The 17,751-nt window shown below is 39.2% G+C and overlaps 1 protein-coding gene across 2 annotated transcripts in view; it reads left to right on the top strand.

Moving 5' to 3' along the window:
• Positions 1–878: 878 nt before the first annotated feature.
• The window catches only part of LOC310952622 (PTB domain-containing engulfment adapter protein 1), a 127,668-nt gene continuing 110,795 nt past the window's right edge, over positions 879–17,751 (top strand). Inside the window, exon 1 of one of the 2 annotated variants that reach the window (XM_083921283.1) lies at positions 879–980. The gene's annotated coding sequence lies outside the window, so the exon portion shown is untranslated. The remainder of the gene's footprint in view (positions 981–17,751) is intronic. The other variant, XM_083921284.1, reaches the window with a different exon arrangement.

The raw sequence follows: 17,751 nt of genomic DNA, 5'->3' as shown, positions 1-17,751 counted from the left end.
TTTTTCAATTTCAAGCAACACGTACAATGAGGCGATGGACGCGTTCAACACTTCGTAGCGTCACTCTTATTCCCCGAAACGACATCCTGTGTCTTACATTGATTTAGAATGGCAGCTGAGGTGATCCCATCCATCCATCCATCCATCTTCAACCGCTTGTCCCTGGGGGGCTGGAACCGATCTCAGCTGACATTTTGCGTGAGGCGGGGTACACCCTGAACAGGACGCCAGTCTATAGCAGGGAACAAACAGAGACAGACAACCATTCACATTCACACCTACGGGTGATTTAGAGTCATCAATGAACACCTGTATGTCTTTGGACTGTGGGAGGAAGCGAGAGAACCCACACAGACACGGGGAGAACATGCAAACTCCACACAGAAGGGCCCCAGCCGGGATTTGAACCTGAAACCCTCTTGCTTGTAGTTTTTGCTTTAGGTAAATATAGGCGAGGTGCCCGTATTTTTCACATTTTGTTACCCAAATGCTGACACAGAAATGCAAAGCAGGCACAGCGCCTCCGGGCAAAGAGGCCGCTTTATAACTTTCTTCATGAATGCAAGAGTGTACTTCACTGAACTCTCACTGTCTGTTGTATTTTCAAATGTTAATGCAAATTCAGCCATTGTGTCCACTCCATCCACCTTTTCACAGCTGAGGAACAGATTATTTTCTTTTAAATGAACATGGTCATTGTCGTGAAAGGGGCAGTAGCCTCTAACGTGGTGCCTGCCTCCCCGATTCTTTCCGCCCGCGTCTCTCCCCTCCTTTTCCATGTATTATTCAAGTAGCGACCAAAGAGCTGTGCCGCCTGTTGACGTCAGCAAACTTGTCCAGCAGCTGTAGAGGAGCGAAGGAGAAGGAGGAGGAGAGGGAGGGAGGACCGCTGGATGTGGAGCACTGACCGCGGACCCGCCGAGGACCGTGGGCTTTTTTTTTCTTTCTCCGGGACCGTTCGGACTACTTCTGGTTCCCATGTAAGTAAAGGCGGTCTTCGTTTCCTCTTTTGTCTGTGAGAACTACATTCCCTCGGCGCTGCCCGGAGTTAGCTGTCGAGTTTCCCCCAGTGCTGGAACAATCTCTGGTGTATTGTGGCACACACTCGCCACCAAAACTCGGAAGTTGACATTGTCGCCGCGGACTAGACCACTTAGCGTAGTTTTCATATTGTATTGAGTGCATGCGTCACTTTCTGTATTTACCAATACACCCCTGACCTAACGGGAAACTTTGTTGCGCGAGTCCGTGCAAGGTGGACTGAGCTGCCGCCGAGTTCGCCTCTGCTTCTTCGAAAATCTTCGAACATTTGAGTCACTTTGGCGTGAGACCACGGTGCGTATCTACGTGTCATGTCCTCGTTTTGACGCCGTTTGAAAGTTCTCCTTCGGTAGCTGTCATCTGTGTCCTATTTTCGGTAATATTGTGTGTCATTGTTGTTAATGATGGAGGCACACAGTGTGTCAGTATCTAAATATAAAGCACCGCTCAGGTTAAATAGCAGCACCTCAAACACCAGGGACCAAATCTAAAATATCTTCTATTTCACAGTTTTGCTCTATTTACTGAGTGTAGAACCTTCATATGAAGTGTGTGTGTGTGTCTGTGTGCGTGTGTCTGTGTCTACTGTCTGTTTAGAGCATGGCTTTACTATTAGCAGACAGTAGATGCATATTAAGAAGAGTAGCAGTGGGCTGGACTATAATTTAATTCAGTGATAATTATCATTACCGTATTTTAATGGAATGGTATCGTGTTGAAATCATATGATATATCGCATTGATAATAATAATAAGAAGAAAATACTCATTTTTAAAATTCCCTGAAAATGAGATGTGAAATATTTTAGGACAGCATTTGCAGCTTTGTTTTTACATCACACTATTTATGTGCATGTAAACATAGACAGTAGAAGGTTAACTTGACATAGTTATGTTCATTTTGCACTTAAGTTCTTAATAAAATGAGAAAATAAGATACTTGGTACTTTTCATTTGACACAGAAGTAAACAAAAATAGGCTCATATAGACTATTTATTAATGAAATTACCAAAAAAAACAACAACTATATTGTGATATCGTTATTGAGATATGAAGTCACCTATATCGGAGCAGAAGATATCATATCGCCCAGCCCTAAATGATACTCAACCTTCAGAAATGAAAGAGGGTCTATTAAATGGCATTTACCTCTCATTTTCACCTGTCAGACAGTCTGACTATACTTTCCATATGGATTAACATGACATTAGCTTTGTAAATGGTGTGCCATTGTGTGCTGCGAGATATTAATAACCAAAGTATAATGGATGTATCATTACTTTGATGATGAATGAGCATCTGACTGTGTAGTACTTCAGGTTTCTCTTCCACAGTTCTCATTTCATGGCTGAGGAGTCACTGTTTTCTCGGTGTTTTTGAAAAAGAGATTTTTGAGGCACTTGTGGAAGTCAGCAATGATAAAAAAAAAACACACACCCATTGAACGAGCTCTGGATGTCTTGCAGCCGCTGGTTGCAGTAATTGAATAGCTGCTCTCTAAGTGGCTCATATTGTACGCTGTGAAAATCAGCGTGGATTAGCCTTGAGGCTTCTACAAATTACAATTCAGGAGAGCAGGGTTTTTTTTTTTTCATGTCCCTTGTTGTCTGCCAGCAGTAGAGCAAAGTGGTCATGGAGATCTGATTTGAAGCGTGGATAAATAAAGGTCATGTACATTAAACAAGAACGTTTTACTCACCATGTGCTGTGTTGTGTTGGGTTGATGAGTTTTGCGCTCGCCACAAATCAACAACATCCTGGTTCAGGTGCATTTTCATATAATTTACTTCTCTTATCTAATTCCAGAGATGAAGAGTGTCTAAATTACTAAAACTGGGAATTGCTGGAAATGTTGTAAGGCCTGGGATTATCAGGAAGCTGTAAAAATGTCCTGCAAAATGTAATCCCCTGTTGTTGGAGAGTGTGATGAACACAAACAGTAGGTTTTTATGGGACACATGTCTTACTAACAAGGAGCAGGTGGAAAAGGACATATCTTTAGTGTTCAGGTCCCTTAGGTGTTGAATAAGTTGAGTTGAGTTTTTTTTTTTTATTTACAGGCATTTTGGCAGTCACTTTATCTCAACAAGGGATGTAATTTATTATGCTCAGTCATCATTTGGCATGTCGGCAGCACTATACATGTCCAACTTGATGTTTTCTGTGAAAAATTTTTTTTTAGATCATTTGCCTCAGTTTTTTCAACACAAATGTCTGTATATGAACGGATGGTGCAGTGCTCTGGGAATATAAGAGCCATTTTAAGACGTTTTGTTCCTCAGAATTGTGAAAATGGACTGATGGTACAAACAAACAGCTCATTTTAATTTTTGTCTTTCCTATTGTTAGCCTTTTCTTGTAAAACGAATAGGTTTTGGCTGATATAAACAGGAAGCATAAGGCTGCCATGGAGTGAGCTTTTTTTAGCCTATATTACTTTACATTTTGGTCACACTGTAACGTGGAAAATCATTTTGATACTTCTTATTGTATTGATCATGTAATTGTGGTGGTGCCTGCTGCCGTGGTCCTGCATGCCGCTTCTTGCTGCTATTATAATCTATAACCTTAGCTGTGCTTGTTTCTACTATTCTGTTGTAATAACTGGCATAACATATAAGTCATATTCACATTACTATAGATATTATTATAGTTACTGGAAGTGTGTCCGTCTCTGTCTTTGTGTCTGTCTTTGTCTCTCTCTGTCCATCTGTCCGTCTTTTCTCTCTTTTTCTCTCCTTTTCTTCATCCCCAACTGGTACAGACAGATAACCGTCCTCCACAGAGGTCTGTCTGACGTTCCTGCCTGTTATAGGGAAGGTTTTTGTTGCCACTGTCTATACGGGGGAATTGTTGGGTCTATGTAAATCATAAACAAGTCATAGAGTGTGGTCTTTACCTAGTTTGTAAAGTGTCCTGAGATAACTTTTGTTAGGATTTGGCACTATAAATAAAATTGAATTAAAATTGAATTGAATGTAATCAGGGATGTGCAATTTGCGGCATAACTTTAGATTCTGATATGATTTTGCAGCAGAAGGAGTTGATTCTCAGTGAACACCAGTGCTAGAATGCTACTACATAAAAATAAGATAGAACATTGTGATATAGTATGTTCAGATTTGACCAATTTTGATCCTGAGAAGTGAGGGGTGTAGGTTTAACCCCAAAGCAATTTCAGTCAAAAGCAACTGGACTTGGTTATTCTAGGAAGACTGGTCCCAGCCTGGTCAGCTGCGTACATGAACTGATGAAGCCTCTTGGATGAGAGGTGAAACATCTTCCTAGACAAATTACCAAGACCAGTTGCTTTTGACTGAAATTGCTTTGGGGATATCGATGACCTGGACAAATCAGAACCTTCACAGGTGTGTGGGTTTAACATGAAACAGGCTCAGAGGGTTAAAGGGGAACACCACCTCTGATATGTTATTTCCAGAATCTAGCAAAGTTAAATCAATATCAGTGAACAAGAGCTGCTCTCTCTCAGACACAAACCGGAGAAGTGAGTTTCAAACTTGTTCTGTCATCAGGTAAAAAGTGTGGAGCTGCTCCATAGACAATGAATTGAGATTTTGTTTGTTTTCAGTCAGAACATTCCTGTGGCTGCTCTCAGTGTCATCTCGTCTACTTCATCTTTCCAGTTCATTGTCTGTGGAGCAGCTCCACACTTTATACTTGACGACATCACACATTTGAGTTTTGACACTCTAGTTTTTGGTTTTGGGAGAGAGTTGTTCATGTTTTCTCATACTTCGGAATATCTTAGACCATGTATGAATTTTAAAAATAGGCATATCTCCCTTTTATAATATAGCAGTATTTAACCGTGTGGCAGGATTTAACCTGTAGCAGGATGTCTGCCAGGAAATGGGTTAGTGGAGATGGGGAGCACCGGCGCAGCAGACTGCATCCAAATGGTTGCGTTTTGCAACCAAAATTTGAGAGTGTGCGACCAAAATTTGAGAGCGACCAAAATTTGAGAGTGGGTATGTGCGTCAATCACTGCAGTCAACTGAGCCGTCATTCTCTTCTCCGTAGCCAAACCAGCCGCCCCTATGTATGTAGTGTGCCCAGATTGTGATTTTTATGGTAAGTTCATTGAAACTGCTCAGAGCGAGCTGACATGAAGGATAAACATTTTACCGTCATTCTGTCGCACTCTGCACTATAAAACTCTCACCTGCAGAGAGGAGATGAAGTATTAACTTTACATGAACACACCATGTGAAATAATCAAATTGTTGTCGTTGTTCCGTTTCAGACTGAAGTGTTGTACAACCAGGCCCATATACAGGTCAAATATGGAAAAAAGGTTAACTGCATGAAATTCACAGAAGGTTTCACTGTGGAATTTTTGAATAAAACACCTTTGGATATATACTGTACAGTAAAATGTTGCATTATATTAAATATGAATTAAAATAAAACTGTATGTTTCAAATGACTAAGTTCACTTCAGGTGCATTATAGATGACCTCAGATATCTTTTCGCAAACTTTTTCACTCTGGAATATCAGAATAAAATGCCCTTTGATATATCCTGTACAGTAAAAACTCAAAATAATATTAAACTATTAAACTGTCTGTTTCCAATCATTAATTCTGAATGTATGCTATATTTGTTTTTAATAAGTTACGGTCTTGACAGTGATGGTGCTGTCGGTTTACCTTGTATGTTCCATCTTCAAAAGTGCACAATAAAAACGTGACACTGAATTTGAAACAGCACATTGTAATTTCTGCATCTAATTTCAAAGTATTTAGTAAAACAGTAAAAGAAGAAATGTGAATATTTGGTTAGCATGTTGATTAACGGTGTGTGCCCCTAATATTTTCAGTGTGGGGCTACAGTTCTCTTAGTCTGGAGCCCTGTGAACACATTAATCACCTGCTGAGCTGAATCTCCCATTTCCTGACTTAGATTCTAGATGACGATGAACACAATCCTCACACAGTGAACATATGGCCTTTGCTGCGTAATGGAGCGCCTCTGCTCATTTCCCGGGCTTAATGGCCTACTGATTAAGATTATTTTCTTAATGATCATTTAAAAACTAGGAGAAACCCCCACACACACACACCTGGATGACTTTTGTACGAGGCAGTGTGGTCAAATGTGAGTTGCTTTGTTGTGAATGGGAAGGATGTTTGGTTTGCAAGATTACCAAGTCATCATGGAGTGTTCACCTTAGGGATCGATGGATGGATGCTTGCATCATCTATGGAGGTATTATATATTCGTGTTTTTCATCTGTCCAATTCTCGTGAATGGGATATATCAGGAACCCCTGGAGGTAATTTCTTCAAATCTGGCGCAAACGTCCACCTAGATTCAAGGATGAAGTGATTAGATTATGAACGTCAAAGGTCAAGGTCACCTTAACTTCACGTCCGTCCCATTCTTGTTAATGTGATATCTCAGGAATGCCTTCAGGGAATGTCTTCAAATTTGGCACAGATGCCCACTTGACTCAAGTATGAACTGATTAGATTTTGAAGGTCAACTGTCAAGGTCACTGTGACTTCACAAAAAACATTTTAATCATAACTCAAGAATTCCCTGACTAATTATTCGGGGTCGACCAGTGTTTGTCATTTAGAGCGATTGGTTGGCTAAAGTGCGCACAGCGGCTCGCTGTGAGTCTTTTGTCTGTTAATGACACCAGCAAATTATTCCAGTTTCTATTTCTGAATGTGTCAGAAAAAAAAGCAAGGAGACTGTCGGAACATGGGGAGGTAGCTAGGCTAACGTTTAAGGTGGGGGGTCATGTTTGTCGTGAAGTTTTTCTTGCAAAGTTTGCATGTGACCTTCTTGGTGTCATCATTGTTCTCTTCAAAGTGATCCCATATTTTTTAGACGTCTTTCCGACACGATTGGCTATTAATGATTAACTGTCTAACTGCTGATGTACAGCCAAGGGACCGACCGTGTTAAAAAAAACACACTGACAGTGAGTGAGTGTCACGACTTCCTGTATCTGGCCCTTCAAATTAAAAGCCCTCTAGCCTTCAGTCAGAGATTTTAACTTAATTTTGACGAGAAACAGCTGCAAATGCTTTTTTTTAAAATTTTGGTCAGCTAAGGATTTTTTAGTCGAGTTCTTGGTTGACTATTTGGGGGTAGCCCTACTAATTTTGACATTTCATACACATGTCTCATACGATAAAAATGATAAATGATTACATTTATATAAACAATCTTCTTCTTCTTCTTCTTCTTCTTCTTCTTCTTCTTCTTCTTCTTCTTCTTCTTCTTCTTCTTCTTCTTCTTCTTCTTCTTCTTCTTATTATTATTATTATTATTATTATTATTATAATAATAATATCCATTATTCAGCGCTATAACAGAAGGGGAGACACTTGGTTGGAATCTGAATTGGTTGCCAAAAAAATACACTTAAAATAGGGCTGGGCGATAAATTCAGTATGATAATTTATTGTCTTTTATTGGAATCTATATCCAGTTTTGTTTTTACATCACACTATGTTTGTGCATTAATGTAAACATAGTCAGTGTTTAGCTGGAAAAAAATCTCTATAATTTGTCTTGAATCTGTTTAGTTCATTTTGATGATTTTGTTCTTAATAAAAAGAGAAAATACTCATTCATCACATATTTAATTCAAATAGGAGTAAACAGATAGGCTTTGTGGTGTATGTGGTTGTTTCACATAGATTATTTATTGAATTAGTAGAGAACATGCTATATTGTCATCCTTATCGAGATATGAAATGACCATATAGTCCAGCCCTAACTTAAAACCTGTAAGTCTTTATGTATCATTACGTAAGTCTGGACAGTTTGGATGTAAACTGCAAATTTACTGGTTGACGGAGGCAAGTATTTTAGTATTTTGTTTCAAATGATTGATTTCTTTTGTAAGTAGCAAGTTTAATAAGCCTGATGCGAAGGGTCTTGAATCACCCTGAATGGGTTTTATTTACAACAACGACCAGCTAGCTGCGCATCAGCACTTCCATAGCCCTCTCGTCAGTATGTGTACTTTGATCTTGCAGAATATTGTGATTGTGATTTGCAGTAATGGTGTCCCCGTATTGTTTGATGGCATCTGAAATGACTACATCTCAGCATATTAGTTTATAAGTTGGGAAAAATCTTCATTTTGCTGCTGTGATGTGAACGGCACTTATGTTTACCACTGACTGTTTGCCTTCAGAAGGTTCAGCAGACTCTCCATCCATCACACAGTGACTGATAACATCATTACTATCAGCCCCTGCTCCCCATTTCTCACTGTCACTAAAAAGTCTATTACACAACAGGTTCATCTTTCCACCTATAGCTGTTGTCACTGGAAAGCCTCCTCCTCAGTTGGAAACAGCTTTTCATCCACTGTGACTATTGCAGCTGTTACCTCTGGAATCAGAAGTGAGCAGAAGGATTACACGGCTGCTCATCACTGGCTCAATTTTCTTATCGTCATCATATATGTCAAAACAAAATCCAACTTATCGGCTAAAACCACACCGGTGACCTGTGTAAGTCAGGATAATTGGTATTTTTGTCTTGCTGGGCAGAGGTGTCGACTCCTCCAAATGTCAAAGCCTTCGTTCTCAACATCTCTGTGATTGGATTCATCCTCTCAGCATTTATTATACACATCTCAATTAATCATTGGGCTTTTGCAAATGAGACAGCTGAGGGAGCCTTGTGTCTCCGCACGTTACTGCCTGCTTTCCATACCCGTGTCCCGTTTCCTTTGTCCCACTTTTCTTGGATAAGACTGGCATTGTTTCGCTAAATAGAGGCTCCTTTCTAGCGCTAATGGATTTTTTCCTTATTATTCATGTGATGTGTCATCCTGGAAGAATATGAAGATGCACAATGGGAGAAAAAATAAATTAATATAGCTGAAGTCCCAGGCACTTTCAAATGTATGTTTTACACTCAGTGCTTTAATGTTTTAGCTGGAAAAAAAAATATTTGTGCCACTTTCTTCAGCATGAATGCTTTCAAAAGACCCACATTCCTAACAGAATCAGTAGTGTAGTAATGAAAGATGAAAAAATGGGTTGTGGTGATTTGCTGGTCCAACTTACTCTCTCCTGATACCGAATTGGATAAAAGGAATCAGGGTACCTGCTGACACCAAGTACCAATCCTTAATTATGCTTTCCTGCGTGTTGGCAGCCCAATATGATATGAATGAATAAACACTCTTAAGTTTTATAATAACGCTCAATATAAGGGCTGATTCCATCCCTGTCTATTGACTGTTTAGTTGATCAACAGAAAATTAATTGGCATTTTATTTTGTTAATTGAACCAAAATACCAAGCTAAGTCAAGCTTTAAATTAGGGCTGTAAGTGTTGTCTTTCCCTGCTTTTAAAGCTCACATTTTTGTAAAGTGATATCATTTTCTGAGTTTACCAGATTGTTCTAGCCTGTATTGTACAGGACTTAATTAAATATACCTAAAACCTAAGACGAAATTAAATAAACCTTTATTTTGGACATTTTCTCCTGAACCCACAGTTTTCAGCAGTCGCTTAAAAAACCAAACGACTCAAGGGTAAATAAATCTGCCAGATAAGTGAATGCAACAAGGTGCAGGCCCTAATGAAAACTTTCAGCATGATAAATGAACCATATTATTGGCCCAGCTTCTCGGATGCCACATTACAGAGCAGAATTGAAATGGCTTTTGTGTAAAATACTTCCTGTAGTTTTGCCTTAAGGTGTGTACTGTATACAGGATCAGCATTTGCTGCCTTAGGTCCAAGCATCCACATACTAATGGCTTAATAAAGAATAGAATCTGTGTACTGTGGGGGGTGGGCGTTTTTTTGTGTTCATAGATTTGAAAAGAAAACTGTTTGAGTTTATGAAATCATCCGGTCAGAATGGTCTTCTAATCACAGACCAATTTAGTCCAAGTAATATGTGGCTCTACAAAATTATACAACTCTACTTTGTTTTGGATGATGTTTAAACATGGACTCTGTGTTAGTGTGGCTTTCTGCCAAACCTGTGGCGTTTTACTCTAATAATATTTATGAACTATGTTCGGTGACACAAAAAATCCCTTTACATAGTTTTTGTTATTCTCTGCGAATGGTAAACATCCTTGTGTGGAAGCCGCACAACAAAAACTAAAAAGCATTGCAGGCTTGGGTTCAGTCCTGTCACCCTCCATGTATGCACAAGTCGAAATATGCATGTCAAAGACACAGCAATATCCGCAGAAATACACCTCTTTGAGGCAGAACAACAGTTACATCGGCTGCAGTTTTTATCATAGCATATTTGTATATGGGCATATTGTTTTTTTACCTGGAAAATTGTTTCAATATTTTTCATCAAATGGGAAATGAATCATTTACAGTATTCCAAGACTTGAGTTGATAATTTTTATTTATTATTATTATTATTTTTTTTACAAAAAAAAGTTTAATTCAATAGATACTTGCTTAAAACTTTCTAAAATCAAGTCAAATGCCATAATTTGTCAACCTTTTTTGACAATTTTTTTGAAACCAAAGTGATTAAGTATAATACATTGCCAGAGGAAATGAGCCGATTAGCTAGATGAATGACAAACAATCGTTAAGATGAAAATTACATTCCTGTTTGTTAACTGATTAATCGTTTCACTCTACAACATTGCCAAAACCAAATTAATGACTATTTTCATTATTTATCTGCTGTTTATTTTCTCGGTTCATCTTACGCTTAATTAAATGCTAAAAGATAATTAAACATGTTCATCACAAGCCGGGCTGGCCGATTTGACAATTTAAAGTGTCAAAACAATATAAAAATGTCTGTGTATATTTTTCTAAATTGTTTCTTTCGCAATGTCCAAAAAACAACGACCAAACTGGGCTACAGTGAGGGTGCTTTACGTTCTGATCCTACCATGTTATGTTCACTTTGCACTAAAGTTGTAAATAAAATGACAAAAATACTCTGTTCTGTTAATTTGTAAAGTATTTAATTCACACAGGAGTATACAAAGTCTGAGACCCTCAGATAAAGCTTACAAAAGAACGTTTCGCTCCATTCCTTGATGCCTACTATGGAATCATGATTTTGTTATTTGATCCCATACACATTCTACAAATGAGCCAAAATAGCCTAATATTGCTATTTGACATAACTTCAGACTACACTAAATACATTATAAAGGTCTGTCTTAATACATTTATTAGTTTCTGATGCTGGGAAAGTGGGAAACATAGTTAAACTCCTCTCCAATATCTATGTACTTCCCTTTAACCAAATCACACATGTCAAGGTTTTTCTATATAATCTTTTTTTGATAATAAATTATCTAATTTTCACTGAGTGTCCCCTGAAAGTGTTTGGAGGACCCCTGAGGAGGCCCACCTTACACTTTGAAAACCTCTGCTATAGACTATTTATTGAAGTGCCAGAAAACATGCTAAATTAGGGTTATGTTATTATATATGACCTATATTGGGATAGAAGATTTTGGCAACATTGCCCAGCCCTTACCGCAAGTTCCCAGAGCCCAAGGTGACAACCTACAGATTGATTATTTTGTCCAACCAAAAGTCCAAAACCCCAAAATGTTCTGTTTCAAATAATATTAAACAGAAATACAGCAAATCACACCCTTTTCTCTCTCTCCCTCACACACGCTTGCACACTCAAACACACACACACACACACACACACATACACACACACACACACACACCCCTGCCTACCTCAGACATAATTTATTTTTGTTAGGAATGGTGAGTAATACCGCAAAATTATATCCATTTATTTATTTTTGTTTTAACCGATTACTTGACTAATCGATGGAATAATCATTAGAATACTTGATTAGAAAAGATTAAATAGCTACAGCCCTATTTCCTATTTCAAAGTGACATTTCTATATTTCATGTTACTTGAAAGTAATTTGTAGAAATATCTGAGTTAGTTAAATAACGTTCTCTCAAAAGTACAAGTCAGTGTCTGTAACCTCTTACCAGAGCCCTGTAAACACTAGTTGCTAAGACAGACAGAAAGTGAAAGAATGCGAAAGGCGCTTTGGTATTCATAACCATCTGTTGCCCATTGACATTTGGAGGAAATGTCTCTCCCTGTCTCCGAGATAGGTCAGATTGGTCTTGTGAGTAAATCACAACTGAGACGAGGGAAAGCGCTAACAGTGGAGAACGACCGGGCGAGCCGATGCGAAAAAAAGCTCTCATCAGCCTCATTACATTATTGCTTTCACACTGTGACTCGAGACTTCCTCTGATTTTAGGCAAATCACAGCGGCTGATTGAATTTAATGGGATCTACATCTTTGGCTCTGTGTGCGGCGCTGCGTGCTGGCTGCTGTCTCTGTCTCCCCCTGTTACACTTTCTCACCCTTCTTGTCTGAATTCAGTGCATGGCATTTGTAAAGCTAAAGTACCCTGAAAACTGAAATTAGTCACACCTTTTCAGATGTATCCTTTATCCTACTCTTCTGATTCTCATTATGTGTATAATTCAGTGTAATGTTTAAATTTAGCAAGAAGAACCTGTGTCTTGTGCATGTTTTTGTGTTATTGAAGGGGGGGGTCACAGCTGAATGTCAATGAGACTTCCTTGGCATACTTTAGGCATGGATAAGGTTATACATTTTGATGAATGAACGTCTCTCTGTAATGTAATTTCCTGACGAATGTGGCTTCTGCCTTTTGTAAGAGATAAGCTAATGGGATGAGAGACATGGCTTCTCGCAATTAGCGCAAATAGCTATCAAAATTTGATAGTGACGGTAACTTTAGACACAGTAGACGTGGACTGAATGCTTAATCCTGTTTTAATGTTCTGCATCATTCCCCGCATACCTTTCGTCAAAGGAGATGACCTTTAATATGTTGTGGGAATCTGAGTTGTAAAACTTCATTTTTCCTTCTGTTGGTGGTCAAAAAGACTTTCACAGCCACAGAATGATGCATAGTGTTGTTTGAATCATGACTTGCCCATACTGTCGTGCAGAATAAGCTATCCACTCAGACAAGAAAGTCTTAATCCACTCTTTATCAAACATTCAATGAAAACACTTGATACTCGCTGAAATAAATTGCACTGGCAAGTAAGTCATTGAAACCACATTAAACAAAAAGGGCTGCACAACACACCCGGAAAAAACAACTATCCCTCTTACTACGAGAGGTAAAGATAACTTTAAAGACCAGTGTGTAGGATATATATATATATATATATATATATATATATGTTGGCAAAAATGGAATACAATATTCATAATTATGATTTCAATAGTTTATAATCACCTGAATCTACGAGTCGGATTTTTGTTAGCTTACAATGAGTCCTTCATATCTGCTGTTTACGCTACACCGTTGTTCCTACAGTAGCCCAGAACCGACAAACCAAACAGTGGCTCTAGAGAGGGCCTTAAGTGTTTTTACCATAGACTGTATAAAATACGGATGTAGTCTCTGTGGCGTCACCCATAGGCTTCTGAAGAGCCAATTTCAAAGTGGGCCGCCCCTGGTCGCTCTGGACGTCACAATCTTGGCAGTGTCTCACACAGCCTAAAGGCCCATTCCATACAGTAAATAAGGATACGGGCCCTTCCGTCCGGTCCCGGAGGTCGTTTCGTCCATCAGTGGGACCATCACAAGAGAGCTTACGAATCCAGAGTGCTCCGGTCAAAATGGAGCAATACCACTGGAAATCGAGGCGGCAGTATAGAGTCAGAAGTCCAACCATTTGCGAAAATCTACAAAGGAGAGAATAGCGAATTCTCATCAGCAAAACCAAGGAAAAAAACTCTCCATTGAGGTGTCGGTTCTCATTGAGTGGTCTCACTTTGTTTGCCTTTTCAGTAACTTGCAACATAGTTAAAAATCAGTGTAAAAAACGTGATAAAATCCTGATTGTGTTTTACTGTTAAAAAATGGTGATATGATATTTTGCCATATGGACAAACTCTAACCTGAAGGCCACCGTAGGATCTACTACATGCATGGCAAAGGAGAGTGAGGGAAGGGGGTATTCAGTTGATAGCAATCTACAGCCTCATAGCTAGATGCCACTAAATCTTTCAGGATTTTCTTTTCTTTTTATTTTCGAGTTCTCAGCATGCAGTATGTATGGGGGTTCACAGGATACACAGAACAGGCTGCTCCATCAGAGGACTGAAGCTTACACTCACCTTCATCGACCATACTTTTGTCCTGTTTCCCGTGGCCGAGTCTGTTGTCCTGCTGTACATGCTCCCTACCTATTTTACAAACTCTTGTCACAGATGGCACTGTGGCCCCAGCTGAACCTGCCATGCAACATGAACATGCTGAACGGCGCTCTGGGAATTATTTCATGGGTTCTTTTGGAGCACCAGAGCTCTGGCCTGCTGTGCAGGACTTGATGACCACACGGTTCTTCATCCTCCGCCTGATGCCTGTTCTCCTGTGCTCTTGTGTCATGTGGTGGCACAGTACTCCAGCAAACAGTATTACAATTAAATATACAGACCCGTATGCCATATTTAGAGTGACCGTGTTACAAAAAAAAAAACCAACAACATTTGGAGCCGTGTCTTGTCAAAATTAAGTGAAAATCTATGTGACTGGCGGCTGGCCTAAAAGGCTTTAATTTGAAGGGCCAGATACAGGAAGTGGTGACACAGCAGGTCCAGGTCCCTTCGACATCGCAGTTAGACAGTTAATAATTATTAGCCAGTTATGTCGGTAAAGACGTCTGAAATCTGGGATCACTTTAAAAGGAAAAGGATGACCCCAAGAGTCACATGCAAACTTTGCAAGAACAACTTCACCTATCACTCGTCCACGACGAACATGATCTACCACCTAAACATGCAAGTATCGTTAGCCTAGCTGGCGGTCCGAAGTTTGAAAGCAGAGATAAAACCATTTTATCGCCTTTTATTTGCTGGTGTCACTAATTGCTCTCAATGACTAATTGCTCCAAATGACGACCACTGGTCGACCAAGAAAATCCTTGGTCTGGGGCAGCCCTACTAATGTCAAGCCCTGATCTGGGCCCTGGTCAGTGTTGGGCATCTACGTCAAAATATAAGTACATACTCTGCACTTTTTCTGTCAGTGGAACAGATTTACGTCAAAATATAAGATAGGAATGCAAAAGCAGATGCTGCCACAATAAACGGCCTGGGTGAAGGCTTGTAGGTGACAGACGCATAATGTATTTCATGCAAACATTATACTGTTACATTTCGGTTTTTATGGAGGAGCACTTGGCACACGGCCTTGGTATAGCAACCATATATTTGTCTCAACAGGCGCCTCTTATTTAGTCACATTACTGAAAAGCACAGATGAAGACTTCAGATATCTGCATTTCATCTTGCCCTCACAGATTGTGTTCAGCATTCACGGAGCTGACAAACAGTATTTAGAGCTGATGGCTCTGAGCAAATCAGACAGGGAGGAGACAGACGTACACTGTCTGCATTCGTGTTCCAATTTGGCTTAGACTTTATAACGCATGTCTTCTTCATCCAACAGCCCCAAAGAAATCACTGGCACACGCCTGTCCAAGGCATCCCCATTTAATTCAAGAAGTCATCCCGTTGTGGCCGAAAAAGAGACCGCTTTTTATGGCTCTTTTATTTCTCGATGAGTACCATTAATTTCAAGGGGGATGCCTCTGTGATTTTCTTTATCCGCTTGAGACAACATGACTGCATTGTCTTCCTTGTGGTAATGAATTGGCAGAAGTTATGTGTTTTTTATTGGTATTGTTTAGCACTTTTCTTGTAAGGCTGATTTCTTTGTTGGTTCTCTGAGCATACTGCATATCTCATCCTTGCAGGCCTGAATGGCTATTTATGTGTCGTAGATGTTTTGCCAAGGCTGCAGTCTGGTGTAAATACTTATCCTTTTCAAGTACATTATTTATTTTCTTCTACACTATCAGCCTGGAAGCTTCCCCCATGAAGATCATTCACATTAAAACTAATTAGATTTATTGGGGCTCATTACAATGCTGCTTCCCTCTGCAAACACAGTCAGGATTTCAGTGTTTTTCTATTGCTGTTGGTTGTGCTCTAAGTTGACTACAACATAAACCTTCTTTATCACTGTGACATATTCTTGGCTGTCCCAGTTGAGTCACTTCTCAACATTATTGTGGTGCAGATACTGCGATGACGTCGCAGAAAAGCAAAGAAATATTTAACAATGTTGAACATTGTAAGTTTATAAGTAACCATTTCTGTAAAAAGTCGTTTTTGTAATAAGCTTTTCAGTCATACATTTTCGGAAAACACAATTGGAAGCAGAAGAATAAAATCATTAGTGATTTAAAAAATGATTTACCAGTAATAACCCGTGTACATCCATCTGGATATTTCTCATGAAATCCTCTTCTCTGGTCAGACCGTCCTTTTCTCATCTTCTGTACATAATCTGGCATAAACCCAAAGCTAACAAGCATAAAATAAGAAGCACAACAACAAAAAGCGAGTTTACAGAGACTACATTTGTGTGTTTCAACGTAAAAGTCACTTCTTATTACTTGTTATACTTGTTGAGGACATTTTGAAATCTTAAAGTTTGTGTCTAATGTTACAGCGACAGTATATATAACGGCTCATGACACGCCTTCTCCAAATCCACAATTCTGCGATCTGCCTTTTGGTTCAATGCCACAAAGAAGAGGAACTAGATGACAGAAGGGCACTTTATGACAACAGTTTATCAGCGTTTACGAGGTACCCCTGAATGCACCATGCACTTTTTTGTCCACACACACTTTTCGTCAGGGATGCATTTCCTGTTTGTATGTTTCGCCGTAACCTCCGTTTCTTTTCCGCCATGTCTTTAGGTGCACGCTAGGTAAACTACGTGTGTTGTTTTTTATTCAAAACGAAATGGAGAAGGTGGCTTGCTATTATTTTTTTCTATGCTCCACTATGTTCACCAGCTGGTCACTAACTTTGTCTATCTGCTGCTGTTTGGTTTTGAGCAGGTAGTGTACAGCTGCCTGTTTTGCTGGGAAATACAATATCAGTTATATTCCATTATATTCCCAAGCAAAATTTTCAACAAACGTTTGAAATGTCGCCAAAAAAAGTGAACTAGGGGTGTTCCCATCAACTGGTTTGGAGCAAATAAACTAGGCTACAGTGTAGTTTGGTCAGAAGTTGGCGCTATAGGCTACACATGGCTGAGTCAAAGAAGAAGACCTAGATGCTAACTGGAAGTGACCTTGGCCACATGACCATCTATGAGATACAAATGGAGAGAGATCTTCAGGAATTTGGTTCAGGATGCTGTCCTGAGACACAAATGAGAATACGGCAACAGCAGAAACAGCTGATCAGTCATGTGAGTTAAATGTTCACTACATCAGAACTTATTTCACAAAGACATTTGGTGATAATTCTCTATTGGCATCTTTAACATTACACATAAAAAAGTTCTGTTCTGGATATTTTTGATCTTGTAGGTTACTGTCACAGCAAAACTACCTCATCGGATATACACTATATACTACAATAGTGTAATAATAAATAATATTACCGGCATGAAAATGGAAAGCAAAAGCCCAGTGGAGACTCTGTAACAAAGTAAAACAGCATGACCTCTCATTACCTTATTAGGGGTAATTAACTCTCCAGGGACAAAATCAGTGAACTGCATAATTCAATAAGAATGAGAGAAAAACTATGCATATTTTAAAATATTTTGATTGGATACAGTGTCATCAAGCACAGTGCAAA

The sequence above is a fragment of the Echiichthys vipera genome (genome assembly GCF_963691815.1).
Source record: "Echiichthys vipera genome assembly, chromosome: 10".
Lineage (NCBI taxonomy): Eukaryota > Metazoa > Chordata > Actinopteri > Perciformes > Trachinidae > Echiichthys > Echiichthys vipera.
The sequence above is the reverse complement of the archived record's forward strand: the minus strand, read 5'-3'. Positions and strand labels throughout refer to the sequence as shown.